This window comes from Caretta caretta, chromosome 9 (genome assembly GCF_965140235.1).
Source record: "Caretta caretta isolate rCarCar2 chromosome 9, rCarCar1.hap1, whole genome shotgun sequence".
Classification (NCBI taxonomy): Eukaryota; Metazoa; Chordata; order Testudines; family Cheloniidae; genus Caretta; species Caretta caretta.
Genome location: NC_134214.1, coordinates 31,815,731 through 31,833,899, shown reverse-complemented (window position 1 = coordinate 31,833,899; position 18,169 = coordinate 31,815,731). Strand labels below are relative to the sequence as shown.

At 41.8% G+C, this 18,169-nt stretch overlaps 1 protein-coding gene across 1 annotated transcript in view; it reads right to left on the bottom strand.

Annotated features, from left to right (window-relative positions):
• SLC9A9 (solute carrier family 9 member A9) overlaps positions 1-18,169 on the bottom strand; it is a 316,631-nt gene that overhangs the window by 85,276 nt on the left and 213,186 nt on the right. The window lies entirely within an intron of this gene.

Below are 18,169 nucleotides of genomic sequence, written 5' to 3'. Positions count from 1 at the left end.
AGTTTTGTGCTGCGGCTCTGAGAGGCTCAACCCAGAATCTCATCCTTGGCAAAAACTAAGATATCTCACTGGTCTTTAGTTGCTTTTTGCTTCAACACTTCTTTCTCAACAGCCTCTCCTGTTCCACACATAAGTATCTATAACATTGTGATGCAAGCTGCCACTATTATTTAATCAGGGAAGTGATTATTCCCCTCTGCTTGGCACTGGTGAGGCCAAACCTGGAGTATTGCATCCAGTTTTGGTCCCCCCACTACAGAAAAAGAAAAGGAGGACTTGTGGCACCTTAGAGACTAACACATTTATTTGAGCATAAGCTTTTGTGAGCTACAGCTCACTTCATCAGATGCATTCAGTGGAAAATACAGTGGGGAGATTTATATACTGAGAGAACATGAAACAATGGGTGTTACCATATACACTGTAATGAGAGTGATCACTTAAGGTGAGCTATTACCAGCAGGAGAGCGGGTGGGGGGAAGAAAACCTTTTGTAGTGATAATCAAGGTGGGCCATTTCCAGCAGTTGACAAGAATGTCTGAGGAACAGCGGGTGGTGGTGGTGAGGGAATAAACATGGGGAAATAGTTTTACTTTGTGTAATGACCCATCTACTCCCAGTCTTTATTCAAGCCTGAGTTAATTGTATCCAGTTTGCAAATTAATTCCAATTCAGCAGTCTCTCGTTGGAGTCTGTTTTTGAAGTTTTTTTGTTGAAGAATTGCCACTTTTAGGTCTGTAATCGAGTGACCAAAGAGACTGAAGTGTTCTCCGACTGGTTTTTGAATGTTATAATTCTTGACGTCTGATTTGTGTCCATTTATTCTTTTACGTAGAGACTGTCCATTTTGACCAATGTACATGGCAGTGGGGCACTGCTGGCACATGATGGCATATATCACATTGGTAGATGTGCAGGTGAACGAGCCTCTGATAGTGTGGCTGATGTGATTAGGCCCTATGATGGTGTCCCCTGACTAGCTATGTGGACACTGTTGGCAATGGGCTTTGTTGCAAGGATAGGTTCCTGGGTTAGTGGTTCTGTTGTGTGGTGTGCGGTTGCTGGTGAGTATTTGCCAGGTTTCATGTTCTCTATGTATATAAATCTCCCCACTTATGCTCAAATAAATTTGTTAGTCTCTAAGGTGCCACAAGTCCTCCTTTTCTTTTTGCGAATACAGACTAACATGGCTGCTACTCTGAAACCACTACAGAAGGGATGTGGAAAAATTGGAGAGAGTCCAGTGGAGGGCAATGAAAATGATTACCGGGCTGGGGCACATGACTTATGAGGAGAGGCTGAGGGAACTGAGGTTATTTAGTCTACAGAAGAGAAGAGTGAGGGGAGATTTGATAGCAGCCTTCAACTACCTGAAGCGGGGTTCCAAAGAGGATGGAGCTTGGCTGTTCTCAGTGGTGGCAGATGGCCGAACTAGGGACAATGGTCTCAAGTTGCAGTGGGGGAGGTCTAGGTTGGATATTAGGAAACACTATTTCACTAGGAGGGTGGTGAAACACTGGAATGGGTGGTGGTGGAATCTCCATCTGTCAAGGTTCCTTCCCCATTCTGAACTCTAGTGTACAGATGTGGGGACCTGCATGAAAAACCCCCTAAGCTTATTTTTACCAGCTTAGGTTAAAACTTCCCCAAGGTACAAACTATTTTACCTTTTGCCCTTGGACTTTATTGCTGCCACCACCAAGTGTCTAACAAATATATAACAGGGAAAGAGCCCGCTTGGAAACGTCTTCCCCCCCCCAATCCTCCCTAACCCTACACCCCCTTTCCTGGGGAAGGCTTGATAAAAATCCTCACCAATTTGTATAGGTGAACACAGACCCAAACCCTTGGATCTTAAGAACAATGAAAAAGCAATCATATTCTTAAAAGAAGAATTTTAATTGAAGAAAAAGTAAAAGAATCACCTCTGTAAAATCAGGATGGTAAATACCTTACAGGGTAATCAGATTCAAAACATAAAGAATCCTTTTCGGAAAAATCTTAAGTTACAAAAAGACACAAAAACAGGAATATACATTCCATTCAGCACAACTTATTTTATCAACCATTTAAACAAAACAGAATCTAATGCATATCTAACTAGATTGCTTATTAGCCCTTTACAGGCATTCTAACCTGCATTCCTGCTCTGGTCCGGGCAAAAAAAAACAAAACAAAACAACACACAGACAGAGAGAACCCTTTGTCCCCCCCCTCCCAGCTTTGAAAGTATCTTGTCTCCTCATTGGTCATTTTGGTCAGGTGCCAGTGAGGTTATCTTTAGATTCTTAACCCTTTACAGGTAAAAGGGTTTTTTCCTCTGGCCAGGAGGAATTTAAAGGTGGTTAGCCTTCCCTTTATATTTATGACACCATCCTTAATGGTTTTTAAGGCCTGGCTTGACAAAGCCCTGGCTGGGATGATTTAGTGGGTGTTGGTCCTGCTTTGAGCAGGGGATTGGACTGGATGGCCTCCTGAGGTCTCTTCCAACCCTAATATTCTATAATTCTATTTTTATTTGCATTACAGTATACAAAATAAGAGACCAGAAAGATGGTCTTAGCAGCAGCCTTTTGAAAGGACTTGAATGGGATCATCTGAGTAGCTGGTAGGCAAGACTGAGGGAAGGAGGCTTCCATAGAGGAGATGGAAGATGGTGAAGGCCTGGGTGGGAGTTCTCGTTGTGTGGTCAGAAAGAAAAGTCTGGATGTTAAAGATTATATGGAGAAGAAGTGACAAGATTTGGGTATGGCCTTGATGGGCAGAGCTAGAGAGAGGGGTGACTCAAAGATGATAATCAGATTACAGGCCTGAGTAACAGGGATGATTGGGGTGGTGACCACAGTCATAGAAGAAAGGTAGAGCAGTAAGAGAAGACTAATGCAGACAGACATTTTCCTCACTGAAATCTAATGTCCAAAGAGAGGGTGACCAGCTGTACCCTGACAAGCTGCCCATGTAGGCATCAGATCCACTGAGCTAATGCAGAATCTACTGATGCAGAGAAAATTTATTCTTTCACCAGATGTTCATGTAAGGCCGCTTAACCATATTTTTTTTCCTATCTATTATAACATATCACAAATGCATTTTTAAAATCCTATTTATTTATTTTTAGCAATTACTTGTTTCATTGCTCTTTACTGTAAATGCTATACAGGCATTCTAACACATAATGAGACAATGACAGGAACTAGAAGCAAAGTGGATACTTTTATATGTAAATTTTGAATGGAAAAAAGAAGAGGCAGTTTGTTTCTATTCCAACTCCCTAGTTTAAAAAAATTGGAGTCCTCCAGGCATAAATATTTCCATCTTTGATTAAGACCATTGATCCTGATGCTGACTCAAGAAGGAGATAAAAGAATGAATAGATGTTTATTTTTCACTGTACTTTTTGTCCTTTGAGTTACTAGGAAAAACTGCAGAAGGTACTAACCTATTGATTATTTTGGAGTAAATCAAGTTGTTAGATCTTTCCATTTAATTAAAAATATGAACAGTTATGTCTGTGAAAGTTTAACTCTCAGCCTGCCATTAGACTTAATATTATAGTAGTGCCCAGAGGCCCAATAGACATTATGCACCCTTTGTGTTAAATAAACATAAGGAACAGTCCCTGCCCTGACATGCTTACATTTAAACAGAGGGGAACAAAAGCACCACATGGTGATGTGACTTGCCCAAGGTCACATGGCAAGAGCAGGAACAGGTCTTCTAACTCCCAGTCTGGTGCCCTAGCCACTTGGCCATCTGCGTCCCGTAAGTAGACTCTCCCATAACATTCATTCTACTGCCAGCATGGGGAAGCACTGGCAACACAATAGTTAAGTGCCCTTATAGTTCTGGTTATGATAGAAGCAAAGTCTATTTATGCATGATAGGTGCAGTTCAAGAGGCTGCAACACAAACTTCTCTGCACTCTCTTCTCCTTAATGAGCTTGACCTGACCTCAAAGAATCAGTCTCCTGGGACAGAAGTAATTTAGACTTCATGCAGCTCTGAACTTACTGGAGCTGAGAAAAATGCCAGTTGTGACTGATTATGTGTGGTGGAGTTGTGATGCGTTTATTATGGAATGAGCTAAGACAACGGAAAACATTTCACACAGGCCCAGAAGAACTGTAATACCAAATGTGAAAAAGCTGGGAAATGTAGCCAATAGGAACCAGAGTTTGCGACTGCAATATCATTTCAATAACAGTGATATAATCTGTCTAGTCAGGGACAACAGGAGTCAACAGGCATAGAAAATCTGTAGATTTAGGGAGTTTTGTAGATTTTCCTGTATTTTGCAGAATTGAAACTCCTCTGTATATATAATTTCCTATCCTTGTAGTTATGAAGATAGCCAGCACTATTGCCTTGTTTATTCTGTAAACAATAGATGTTACAATATGGCACAAACAAAGGCATCCGTATTATTCTTTATTGGATTATTACTTTCAAAGCCTGAAAAATCACCTCTTCCACAAAGCCCACAATAAGCAAATCAAATATATTCACTCTCGTATCTCCATCTTCCTTCGATTTTGTACATATGAAAGAAGAATGAAAACCTCCTGAACTGAACACCACAATGTGTACTTTCCAATGTGAATAGCCATGTAATCACATTGCTGTGACCCAGATCCTTCCTTGCTCAATTCCTCACTCATTGACTGATGTCAAACGTGTAGGGCCAAATTCTTCTGCCCTAACTCTCACTGAGTAGTATTTTACTATGTGAGTAACCCCATTGAAATTGTTGGGACTACATGTGTAGTAAGGTATTGCTCAGTGTGAGTAGGGATGGCAGAATCTGGTGCATTGATTGGAAGCCCTTTGGGGCATGAGCTACATGTTCCTTACTGTTCTGTGAAGCATTTAGTACAACTTTGGACACTAAAATCAAACCACCATCAACACACCCTGATTTTTTTATAACTTAAATGTTAATATTTTTATGAAGCATATCCCAAAGAGAACCACTCAGCTCAGAGGGAGTGTCTGGCCACACCACGCTTTTTAAAATAAGGCCAATTATTTAGGTGTCCAAATATAGACTTAGGTGCCTAAAGTTAGGTTCCTATTACTGAAAATATTGGGCTGTATAATTAAGTCGGATGTATCTGAGACACACTGGAGTGCAATTTTAAACTGCAAGAATACAAAGCATCACAAATTATGTGACATGTTCAAAAAGAATGAAATTAAGCATGCTTGCACAATCCTGCAGATTCTTGTGCCTTATCATTCTATTGCCAGTAAAATGTGCAATCTTAGAATAACTCTTCAGTCCTCTAGCTGGGTTGTATGCTCGCTAATTATGAAAGAAGGGGCCTGATTCTGCTTTTACCTGCAGAGCGTTGGGATCTCACAGCTAACAGTAGGGCCGAAAGCAAGGAGTTCTAATTATGGTAGGTGAACAAATGCAGAGTTCAGAGTAACAGCCGTGTTAGTCTGTATTAGCAAAAAGAAAAGGAGTACTTGTGGCACCTTAGAGACTAACCAATTTATTTGAGCATAAGCTTTCGTGAGCTATAGCTCACTTCATCGGATGCATACTGTGGAAAGTGTAGAAGATCTTTTTATATACACACAAAGCATGAAAAAATACCTCCTCCCACCCCACTCTCCTGCTGCTAATAGCTTACCTAAAGTGATCACTCTCCTTACAATGTGTATGATAATCAAGGTGGGTCATTTCCAGCACAAATCCAGGGTTTAACAAGAACGTCTGAGGAGGGGTGGGGTAGGAAAAAACAAGGGGAAATAGGTTACCTTGCATAATGACTTAGCCACTCCCAGTCTCTATTCAAGCCTGAGTTAATTGTATCAAATTTGCAAATGAATTCCAATTCAACAGTTTCTCGCTGGAGTCTGGATTTGAAGTTTTTCTGTTGTAATATCACAACTTTCATGTCTGTAATCGCGTGACCAGAGAGATTGAAGTGTTCTCCGACTGATTTATGAATGTTATAATTCTTGACATCTGATTTGTGTCCATTTATTCTTCTACGTAGAGACTGTCCAGTTTGACCAATGTACATGGCAGAGGGGCATTTCTGGCACATGATGGCATATATCACATTGGTGGATGTGCAGGTGAACGAGCCTCTGATAGTGTGGCTGATGTTATTAGGCCCTGTGATGGTGTCCCCTGACTAGATATGTGGGCACAGTTGGCAACGGGCTTTGTTGCAAGGATAGGTTCCTGGGTTAGTGGTTCTGTTGTGTGGTATGTGGTTGCAGGTGAGTATTTGCTTCAGGTTGGGGGGCTGTCTGTAGGCAAGGACTGGCCTGTCTCCCAAGGTTTGTGAGAGTGTTGAGTCATCCTTCAGGATAGCTTGTAGATCCTTAATAATGCGTTGGAGGGGTTTTAGTTGGGGGCTGAAGGTGACGGCTAGTGGCGTTCTGTTATTTTCTTTGTTTGGCCTGTCCTGTAGTAGGAGACTTCTGGAAACTCTTCTGGCTCTATCAATCTGTTTCTTCACTTCCGCAGGTGGGTATTGTAGTTGTAAGAATGCTTGATAGAGCTCTTGTAGGTGTTTGTCTCTGTCTGAGGGGTTGGAGCAAATGCGGTTGTATCCACCAGGTTAGCCGTGACATTATCGGGGATAGTGTTCTTGACGGCTTGTAGTCCATCTTTGTGTGGAATGTTGGTGTAGAGGGCTTCTACATCCATAGTGGCCAGGATGGTGTTATCAGGAAGATCACCGATGGATTGAAGTTTCCTCAGGAAGTCAGTGGTGTCTCGAAGGTAGCTGGGAGTGCTGGTAGCGTAGGGCCTGAGGAGGGAGTCTACATAGCCAGACAATCCTGCTGTCAGGGTGCCAATGCCTGAGATGATGGGGCGCCCAGGATTTCCAGGTTTATGGATCTTGCGTAGCAGACAGAATATCCCAGGTCGGGGTTCCAGGGGTGTGTCTGTGCGGATTTGATCTTGTGCTTTTTCAGGGAGTTTCTTGAGCAAATGCTGTAGTTTCTTTTGGTAACTCTCAGTGGGATCAGAGGGTAATAGCTTGTAGAAAGTGGTGTTGGAGAGCTTCCGAGCAGCCTCTTGTTCATATTCCGACCTATTCATGATGACAACAGCACCTCCTTTGTCAGCCTTTTTGATTATGATGTCAGAATTGTTTCTGAGGCTGTGGATGGCATTGTGTTCCGCACGGCTGAGGTTATGGGGCAAGTGATGCTGCTTTTCCACAATTTCAGCCCGTGCACGTTTGCGGAAGCACTCTATGTAGAAGTCCAGTCTGCTGTTTCGACCTTCAGGAGGAGTCCACCTAGAATCCTTCTTTTTGTAGTGTTGGTAGGGAGGTCTCTGTAGATTAGTATGTTGTTCAGAGGTATGTTGGAAATATTCCTTGAGTCGGAGATGTCGAAAATAGGATTCTAGGTCACCACAGAACTGTATCATGTTCGTAGAGGTGGAGGGGCAGAAGGAGAGGCCCCGAGATAGGACAGCTGCTTCTGCTGGGCTGAGAGTATAGTTGGATAGGTTAACAATATTGCTGGGTGGGTTGAGGGAACCATTGCTGTGGCCCCTTGTGGCATGTAGTAGTTTAGGTAGTTTAGTGTCCTTTTTCTTTTGTAGAGAAGCAAAGTGTGTGTTGTAAATGGCTTGTCTAGTTTTAGTAAAGTCCAGCCACGAGGAAGTTTGTGTGGAAGGTTGGTTTTTTATGAGAGTATCCATTTTTGAGACCTCATTCTTAATCTTTCCCTGTTTGCTGTAGAGGATGTTGATCAGGTGATTCCGCAGTTTCTTTGAGAGCATGTGGCACAAGCTGTCAGCATAGTCTGTGTGGTATGTAGATTGTAATGGATTTTTTACCTTCAGTCCTTTTGGTACGATGTCCATCTGTTTGCATTTGGAAAGGAAGATGATGTCTGTCTGTAACTGTACAAGTTTTTTCATGCAGTTGATAGATTTCCACTCCATACGGCTAAATGCAGTGCCTTGCATAATGACAGGTTTCAGAGTAACAGCCGTGTTAGTCTGTATTCACAAAAAGAAAAGGAGTACTTGTGGCACCTTAGAGACTAACCAATTTATTTGAGCATAAGCTTTCGTGAGCTACAGCTCACTTCATCAGATTGATAGAGCCAGAAGAGTTCCCAGAAGACTCCTACTACAGGACAGGCCAAACAAAGAAAATAACAGAACGCTACTAGCCGTCACCTTCAGCCCCCAACTAAAAACCCTCTAACGCATTACTAAGGATCTACAACCTATCCTGAAGGATGACCCAACACTCTCACAAACCTTGGGAGACAGGCCAGTCCTTGCCTACAGACAGGCCCCCAGCCTGAAGCAAATACTCACCAGCAACCACATACCACATAACAGAACCACTAACCCAGGAACCTATCCTTGCAACAAAGCCCGTTGCCAATTGTGCCCACACATCTAGTCAGGGGACACCATCACAGGGCCTAATAACATCAGCCACACTATCAGAGGCTCGTTCACCTGCACATCCACCAATGTGATATATGCCATCATGTGCCAGCAATGCCCCTCTGCCATGTACATTGGTCAAACTGGACAGTCTCTACGTAGAAGAATAAATGGACACAAATCAGATGTCAAGAATTATAACATTCATAAATCAGTCGGAAAACACTTCAATCTCTCTGGTCATGCGATTACAGACATGAAAGTTGTGATATTACAACAAAAAAACTTCAAATCCAGACTCCAGCGAGAAACTGTTGAATTGGAATTCATTTGCAAATTTGATACAATTAACTTAGGCTTGAATAGAGACTGGGAGTGGCTAAGTCATTATGCAAGGTAACCTATTTCCCCTTGTTTCTTCCTACCCCCCCCCCCCCAGACGTTCTTGTTAAACCCTGGATTTGTGCTGGAAATGACCCACCTTGATTATCATACATATTGTAAGGAGAGTGATCACTTTAGATAAGCTATTAGCAGCAGGAGAGTGGGGTGGGAGGAGGTATTTTTTCATGCTTTGTGTGTATATAAAAAGATCTTCCACACTTTCAACAGTATGCATCCGATGAAGTGAGCTGTAGCTCATGAAAGCTTATGCTCAAATAAATTGGTTAGTCTCTAAGGTGCCACAAGTACTCCTTTTCTTTTTGCAAATGCAGAGTGACTCCTAGATTGCCTTTACCATCTGGTAACTTACCACTTACATTTCTATAGTAAGGCTGATAAAGTGAGGATAGAAATGTACATTCAGTCTTTGTACTGAGGAGGGGAAAGTTCTGGTATAACCCCTTCAACCTTGAAGCCTGATGAACCCAAAGAGCCCCACAAACAACCTCTTGTTAATACCAATCTATTTCCCCTCCCCCCCATTTAAGATTCTTCAGCTTCCCCCTCTCTGCCAGAAGTATCATAAAACACAGGTAGGCAAAGTGAAATAAAACCCATTTTCCAGCCTTAACATTCAAGTTCTTTTCTCTTGTATTCTCCTTCCATCCTTGTCCAGCCCTGGCCATCTTCCTTCCTTCCTGTCTATTTTGTTTTTCTTATTATTTCCCTCCTCTCTTCCTCTGCTGTTCCACTTTCTTTTCTTCCCACCCATCTGCCTCTCCCACTACTCTGGTTGCTCACCATTCTCTGTCCCTCTCTCATATTTCAATTCTCTTCCCTGGTTTCAACCCATCTTTTCCCTCAACTCTGTGCAAAAGAGTAGCTGAGTTTTCTGCTGATCTCATGTGCAGCTCACTTGGTGCTCTTTCCACTCATGTAATTTCATCTCCCCTTCTCGTTTACGGTAACTATCGCTCTCCTGCCTCATAGCCAAAATATCCATATCTAAATTCTGCATGCTTTCCTTTCTGCCTTTCCATTGTTTGCACAATTTCATCCTAGACATTAAAATTTTAGGATGACCCCATAACTAGCCCTATATAGAAGGAATACAGAGAACATGGCTTTTTCTGTGAAACAAAATAAGCAGTTAACAAAAGGCTCACTTTCCCTGTTAAAAACAACAGTACTGTTGTGATCCTCATCATTTTGCATCTTTAGGAAGACAGTGAAATATTACTAGAGCTTTGGTCTCTGTATGAATCACAATAGCCTCAAATGATGTTTAGTGCTTTCTTTTTTTAAGAGAATGGTGGGAAAATAGGGGTTGCATGAGGAAATAGGTATTAATCAATCAATCATTCTTTCTCTTAGTATTTAATGATATGTAGCCCAGTGAGGTGCTGAGCACCTTCAACGCCCACTCAACTTGGTGGGAATTGAGGATACCCACACTGCACAAAAGGGGATGCCAAGCATGGAAATGACAAATTCAAATAAGGAATAAGGAACTCAATGTCAAACATTTGATCTAGGAGTCCTGAAATGCTAAGGAAAAATGTAGTTTAATCAATATTATAGTCTTACAATAACAACACTGCAGGTGGAATCATTGCAAAAGTTATTTTTATGTTTTGATGGACTGCAAAGAACATGAATTATTACTTAGTGGATTCCACACTCCCACACACACCCTGTAATTTTAATGGTGAGTAAACTGAGAGGCTAATACCACTGATTAAAGCCAGTCATTGGTGCTATGTACGTTTTCCCTACCCAGATCAAAAAATGCTATCTGCTTTCTCCTGTTATCTTGTTAAGACCTTTCCTGCATTTTGACTGATAATCAAGATGAAATATGTGGGGGCTTTGTGTTATGGGTAAATGGCCATGTGTGATCAGAGTGAGATTAGACTCATTTCTACATTACATTAAAACTCAAGCATTCTGAGATGAAAGACTGGTGTATCAGCTTACTGTGCTACACGTCTTCCTTTGCTTAGTAATGCATTTGGTTTATTGTACTTGGGTGATTATTTGAGATAGGACCTTTTCAGACCTCAGATCAAAATGTCCCAAAATCTAGAAGTATTCAAAATCCAAACTCAACACCAAAATTTGCAAGTGGCCCCTATCTTTTATAATGTGCTGAACCAAAATTCTGGATACCAACATCATTGAACTTTGGTGTATTCAAAATCTGGATCTGAATTTCATAGTCTCTAGCAATTGGGGATTATTGTTACCAGGAAGTGTGCACTACTCTGCAAAATGACCCCTTAAAATCAATGATCTTGTTTAAATCCCTATGTACCATTAGACAGCTCTTTTTCAGCAGCAGGTGTAATGTGTCTGGTAGACAAAAGAGGAATTTGTTACTGAATACGAAGCAGTGGTCTGAAATGAAAACAGATGGAAAGATAAGTTCCAAATTGTCAGGGGAAGGATAAGTAAGAAATCTGAAAATGAAACCAACCAAAATGCTGATTAATAAGATACTGTTTGGACAATTATAACATAGCTCTACCTCCTTCCCTCACTTAAAATCATTGCAAATCTAAGACACTGTAGAATAGATTAACATGTTACAGTGGAGCAGTAGGAAACCTCAGTGTCTTCCTAACTGCTGAACTGCATCTCTCAACTTTAATCAGTGGCGTGAAGCCTCAAGCTCTGCTTTTATATGCTGATTCTTTGATGAAGCTCATAGTATAATGGGCAAAACATCAGGCTTGGGAAGATTTACAAGGGAAACAGTCTCAATGTGAGAAACACACTCTTCCCATTAGATATTATCTACATGATTTAAGTATGGATACTGACAATGAGCATGCAGCAGATGGCACATGAATTTATGGAGCTGTCAGGTTAGAGACAAAGGAGGTTCAAGAGGTGTAAAGTTTGCAATTTGCAGGAAACCAAGGAACAAGGATTCAGGCAATGGAAGAGGTTTTGCAGTGGTAGATAAGCCATCTAGAATTCAAGGGGAGCAACAGACTAGGATTCAGGAGATCTGTATTCAATACTCAGCTCTGCCACAGACTTTCTATATTAATCTGGGAATCTCATTTCCCTATCTGTAAAATGGGGATAATCATACTCCCTTTATTCCATGCCCTGTTTGTCTTTTCTATGTAGATTGTAAACTCATATGGACAAGAAACTGTCTCTTCCTATGCATCTGTATAGCACCTAGCGCAACTGGGCCTTAGTTTTGGCTGGAGCCTCATGGCACTACTGTGTAACAAACAATAATGGCTACTTTCCCCATTGTCAGGGGTTTTAAAGGAAGAACCAACCTTGAGCGTGCAATAGCCTCAGCCTCCAAATTCTGTCCCAGTGTAACAAAAGCTGTACATGAACCCCAACCTATATCTGAAAAAGTACATCCTCTGGGAAACTTATTTAAAAAAAAAAGATTTATAACCCAATTATCAAAGATGGCCATTAAGCAACATTTGCAATGTGAATCTTGAATATTTTTGCATGAGTAAATTTGTAGCTTGTGGCTATCCATCACCAACATATTGCAGTCAGTACAGAATTATTAACTGTAAAGGCTAGAAACATGAACAAAATCCAAAGGAGATTGTTTCACCATCTCTAATAAATCATTAAAATTGAAATTAAAAAACCTTCAGGATAAATAATGATCGCTCAGGCCGTTATTCTTGTCCATTATTGGCAGTAACTGTGATCTGTATTCTTAACAAACTGACAGCTAGAGTCTTTCCTTCTGTACTGTTAACTCTCCACATCAGTCCACAAGATGGTGTCAATAATTAATGCCAGTGCTGTGGTGTAATCTTTGATTGACATAAACACCATGGAGAATTGTGTCATATATGCAACTCTTTAATGTTCAACCCAGGTTGATGCTGTAAATAAACGAAAATACCTTGGTTTAAAATGTGAAATAAATAGGAAAGGTTGAGGGGTAAAACAGGGAAAACCACTGCCCTTTGGCTCACAGAAGTAAGAGCAAATAAACTGAATTTCTTGCCGAGAAGGTAAGGTAAATCACCAGCAAACGATGCTTCCTAAATGGTTATGACAGTTGTTTGACATGTGGATAATACATTCTCTCTCTCTCACATACACAAATATGTTTAAACCTATTATTTAAACCTAGAGAAGCCTGGCAATAGAGAGTTAAGGCTAAAAAGTTATACTTATCAAACTCTGATTTTTGGACTTTTATTTCAGAAAGCTCTAAAGGATAAAGGAAGGATCACTTGGCTGGAAATGGAGAGTTGGGCTGGTCACATGGTGGTGGCTCTTTATTTCCAGATGCTAACTTGCATTAAAACACAGCTAAAAATATATTAAATGCTTTCCTAATATTACTCTCCAAGTAAGTAGTTGCTGCAGTTGCCACAAAGATGTCATGCGATTATGACTGGGAGGGAAGGTGGGTCATGCAGTTGCAAATGCAGTGGGAAGTGCTTCCAAGGACACTCCCACAAGATATGGTTCACATCACAAAAAAAGCTTGAGAAAAGACCATGTCTATACATACAGCACTGCAGCAGCGCAGCTGTGCGCCGTTGCAGCATGTGTGTTGAAGATGCTCTATGCTGACTGGAAAGAGCTCTCCTGTTGGAATAAAATAAACACCTTCACGAGCGGCATAAGCTATGTCTGCAGGAGAAGCTCTCCTGCTGTGCACACGAATGCTTATGTTGGTGTAACTTATGTCGTTTGGGGAGGGGGGAATATTCACACTCCTGAGTGAAATAAGCTTTGCTGACATAGGTTGTAGTGTAGACAGAGCCTAAATAAGAATATAGGGCTGGATTCCCAAAGGGACTTCCGTGTCTAACTGCCTCGTTAGGCGCCTAACACCGACATTCCCCAAAAGCAGTGCTGAGCTGCTGCCTAGCCCTGCGTGCCGACGTGCCCACCAGTGGGCATGCACAAAACCATTTAAGTCTGAGTGCTGCCAGAGCTAATGACCTGCTTGGAGCCTAGGCTCACACCTATGCCACGGCAGGATTCTCAGTGCACTTCTACATGTACTGATGGGGTAGTGCGTCAAAGCACACTGCCGAACTTTTAGTGCATTGTAGCAGTATCCACACAGGATGTTACTGTGGGGCAAGCTCGTGCGCTGCAGATTCACACCCTCCCTCGCCTCACAGTAATGTCCTTTGTAGACAAACCCTCAGACAGGCGCTTCCCTGAGCATCTCATCGGCATGGCCAGTAGGCAGTAGGCACTGTCAGAGCATGCCTAACACAAAAGATAGCCAAAGGAGAGCAGGTCGGGACTCTTTTGGGATGAGCTGGCTATACGTGTGTGTCACCAGAATACCCAATATCGTGGTGATTAGGACAGTGACCAGGGAAGTGGGGGATCAGGTTTCAAGGCCTGGCCCCAAATCAGGCAGAGCAGGGATTTGAAAATAGGTATCCTACAGCCCAGGAAGGTGCCTGCACCACTGGGCTAATGGCTGTAGTGGGTTGGGGATGCTCACTCACTTGCGCTCTTTCTCTCTCTCTGTTTTTTTTGCTAGAAAGAGCTGACGTGGCTAATGTCCCAGGAGAGGGTTCATGGCTGAGAATTCTGAACTAAGATAGGTGCCTTCCTCTGGCCTGTCAGTCAGGTGCCTAAAGGCCCATATCAATGGGAATTAAGTGACTAAATATCTCTGTGGATCAGGGCCCAAAGCCCTGCCTCTTTCTCCTGCATTTCACTCCTGGTTAGCCCAGGTGACTACCTGCTTAGCTCACTGGCTTCTGAGTGTCTAACAATCCCCTTACAATGTCTGGGGAGCCCAGGCACCTAACCTGAGGCAGTGAATTCCACTGGGCAGCAGGGTGCCTAGGAGTTGAGCCACTGAGCATTACAATGCTCATGTCCCCTTTGTGCAGCTAGCCTTTATGCCTGTCCAAAGACGGTATAGAAAGCTAACACATCAGCAAGGTAGTATTTTACCTTCACTTTGCATTGGTGTGAATGACAACACAAGGTGCAGTGCAATTGTGAATTGGGCCTTTACACATGAATATAAATGTCTTGCACTTGATTCACCACAGTGGTACATTTACCTTGATGTAGCGTCACTGAAATCAGTGAAAATACACTGGTGTCACACTGGAGTAACACAGTGCGTAATCAAACATGCTGCTTAAAAGTATGCAAAGCAAACTAAAGCTACATAAAACAAACTAAAGCAAACTAAAACGAGATACCCGTGTAATAATTATGCCCATTGCAATTTCTGAAATCATCATTTAAACCACTGGAAGTGCAGGTGAATAATGTAACACTGCCACATTGGAATGCAATGAATATGAAGTTGACAGACTATGAAATAATGAGAGTTTAGGTCAGATGCAGTGACAAAGTAGCAACTAAGGTTTGTCTGCCTACACATTCGCTGAAAGATCATTTTAATTTTGGGATAAGTGAGTGGCAGATGTTGCTTGTTACATTGTTTTGTCACAGACAGGCTGCTTGGTACATGATAGATGTTCATTCTCTGCTACTCTTGCTGGCATAGGAAGCACAAGTTATATATTTGGCCCCCATAGACACAGTCATTGCCTCAGGGGTTAGACTGGAAAACAAGTAAGTGATGGTTCTCTCCCAAGATCCATTCACTCATGCTACCATAATGATATAACAGTCAGAGCGGACTTTGCAGATCTACATAATTGGTGAAATTTAGCCCTGTGTGAGGGACATCCCAAGGCCTGTACAGAACTTAAGTCAGACTGAAGACCCCAAAATGCTGCATAGGCCTTCTTTTGATTCCTGCATACTAGTGGATTTCACCAAACGTGCCTGTCCCTCAACTTTCTTGTATGCTTTATTCAGCAGTGAAATAATTAACAGCATTTAGAACATCTGTACATTCCATAGTTAATACCCTTTGAAATTACTAAGGGCAGTTCATAGCTCTCTCAGAGCTATTGTTTCAGGCTGTCTGCATACTCAGGCATTGGTTTACATCTGAATCATATTTTGAAGGTTAGTTTTGCAACCATTCAGGTCAGAGATTTAATTTTTTGTGCATAGGAAAGGTTAGGTTCTGGAGCCCATGGTGAAGGAACCAGGAGCCAAATTCTTTCCTGCTGTCTCTGCTGCTGTGCACTCATAGGGAAAATTTGACCTCTATCCCCCTTCAGAACACTTTTTCCTGGATTGGAAGTAGCAGTCACCACATGAGGTGCCATCTCCTGAAGAATAAAGATGGGGAAATTGGACAGTCAGTGAGGCCCAAAGATCCCTGTAAGGGGATGTATGTGTTTGGGTGGGACTGGGAGAGTTGAAAGAGGTAATTCCTCTGGAAGACTTCAGTGGAGGGAGATGCCAAATAAACGTGGTCCCAGTTTACAAAGGGTTAGCAAATTTGGGGTGCATTGTTCAAATCTGGGGAGTTTCAACTACCTTTCATTACCAGTCTTTTGCATGGTGCTAGTAAAGATATCAGCTACACCCTAGCAAACACAGCCAAAAATAGAATATGCCTGCTTCTATATGTATTTAACAATCACCCTCTGATCCCACATTTCTAAACTTAGTCCATTAACAAGTACAGGTGCATATTTATAGTCTCCAGTCTACCGGCCATATATTTTGCTGTTATTCCCTGAAGGTGAAACCTCTGGGACCAAGGCACCAGAACAGCAGCAAATTGTTTTGGACACTGTTACTCCATTCCCAGAAGTGTCTTCTACACACTTCACTGAATGACCAGAAAATGCCAGATAATGGCTACCATAGCTTAGATCCCAGGTGACATCTGAACTTTAAGCCATCTTTATGGTACCCCTCCCCTCCTGACTAGCCGAATAGAGGGAGTGGCATAAGAGACACTGTGGTTACTGTATACCATCTGGGGATACCTCCATGGCAGGGAATCAGATGCACTGATTTTCCAGTTGCTGTGCTAAGATGGAACCTAGAATTTTGCCCCCTATGTCCACTGACCTGTCTACAAGCTGCAAAGACCCCTTGAACTGAATCTGTACTATGTTAAACCACATCAGCTCATCTCTAGATCAGTTTAAGTCCAAGTCCTAGATATCTCAAGGACTGAAACATATATATTTTTAGATATTGGAAGGGTGACCTTGTTTCCTAATGATTAACTGGGAAATTTAACCTTCCTACATAGGAATTCTTCTGCTATTGTGTTTTTGTTTGGGTTGTCTGCTAATGTCAATCTAGTTTTTAAAGGACACTGTCAGGATTGTTAGACCTAAAACTTTAGTCACCTAGAGAGCTGTCCCAATTAGTATTTATAACCCTAAGAATTCACACAATAGGTCCTCATACTTACATCCATTTAACTCAAGTGTAACTCTACTGAAGTCAGCATGCACAAGATTAGAACGAGGCTCAAGTTTATTTTTCACCTAATGCTGTTGTAGCCTCCAAGTCATTTTACAAAGCCACCGCCTACTCCCAAGGTAAAGGGCATTATAGACTAACCAGAGGAGTACCTGAGTCACAGATTTTGGAATTCAATGTCTAATTGCCCCCTCCCAAAATCTTGGACTGTTTGGATCAGGGGTTTTGCTTTGATTCATTTTAGGCATAGAGCCCAGCAAGGAATTCTGATCCAGGTTTGGATTCAAACCCCAACTCTCATTTCCTGTGTCTTAAAATTGATTCAACTGGAAATGTGGCTCCTTATGGCACCGATAAAGCCCTCACCTGTGGAGTCCCACAGGAATCCATCTTCCTCCCCGTCGTATTCAACATCTACTCTAGGGGGCGTAGGAGCCCCTGATGGCAACTGCCTAGCCTTGCAAGATTCCTCCTGCTACCCCTGTTTTAATTTTCTGCACATATTTCACCTACTTGTTTAGCTGTCTTTACACTCACATGCTCCATTTCTCTCTCTAGGGCCTTTATTTGAATTTCAGTTTGCAATACTGCTTTTTATTTTTACTTGCTATTTACTTATTGCCTTTTATAGATACACTTTCTGGAATAACGTACCTGCTGTATTGGCGCAAATATAAATAGAAAAATGAATAATAAAAATAGGCCTTTAATAACAGTGTATATTACCTAGTTCAAATTCAGATTAATGACCTCTGAGGTTTAAATCAGTTACAAATTCCTCTAGTGTTTCCTCTTTTTTCAGTGTTCTTATCCAGAAACAGTTTTTTTCAAGGAACACAAATACTCAGACATTTTCATTACTTCTGCAAAACTTTGTTTTCTCTCCTTATCATCAGTAAGGAATGGGTTATATATAGAGTGCTTCTGCCATGATAAAAAAAAAAGCAAAGCACATTTCTGTCCATCTTCCCTTTGAACTCACCCTCTATGGCTTTCAGATAGAGTTTGAGTTGCAATCTGAGGGCAAGATCTTCAAAAGCACACAGCATGGGCTTCCACTGTAGGCAAGGTCATGGACTTCAATGGGAGCAGCATTAGGCC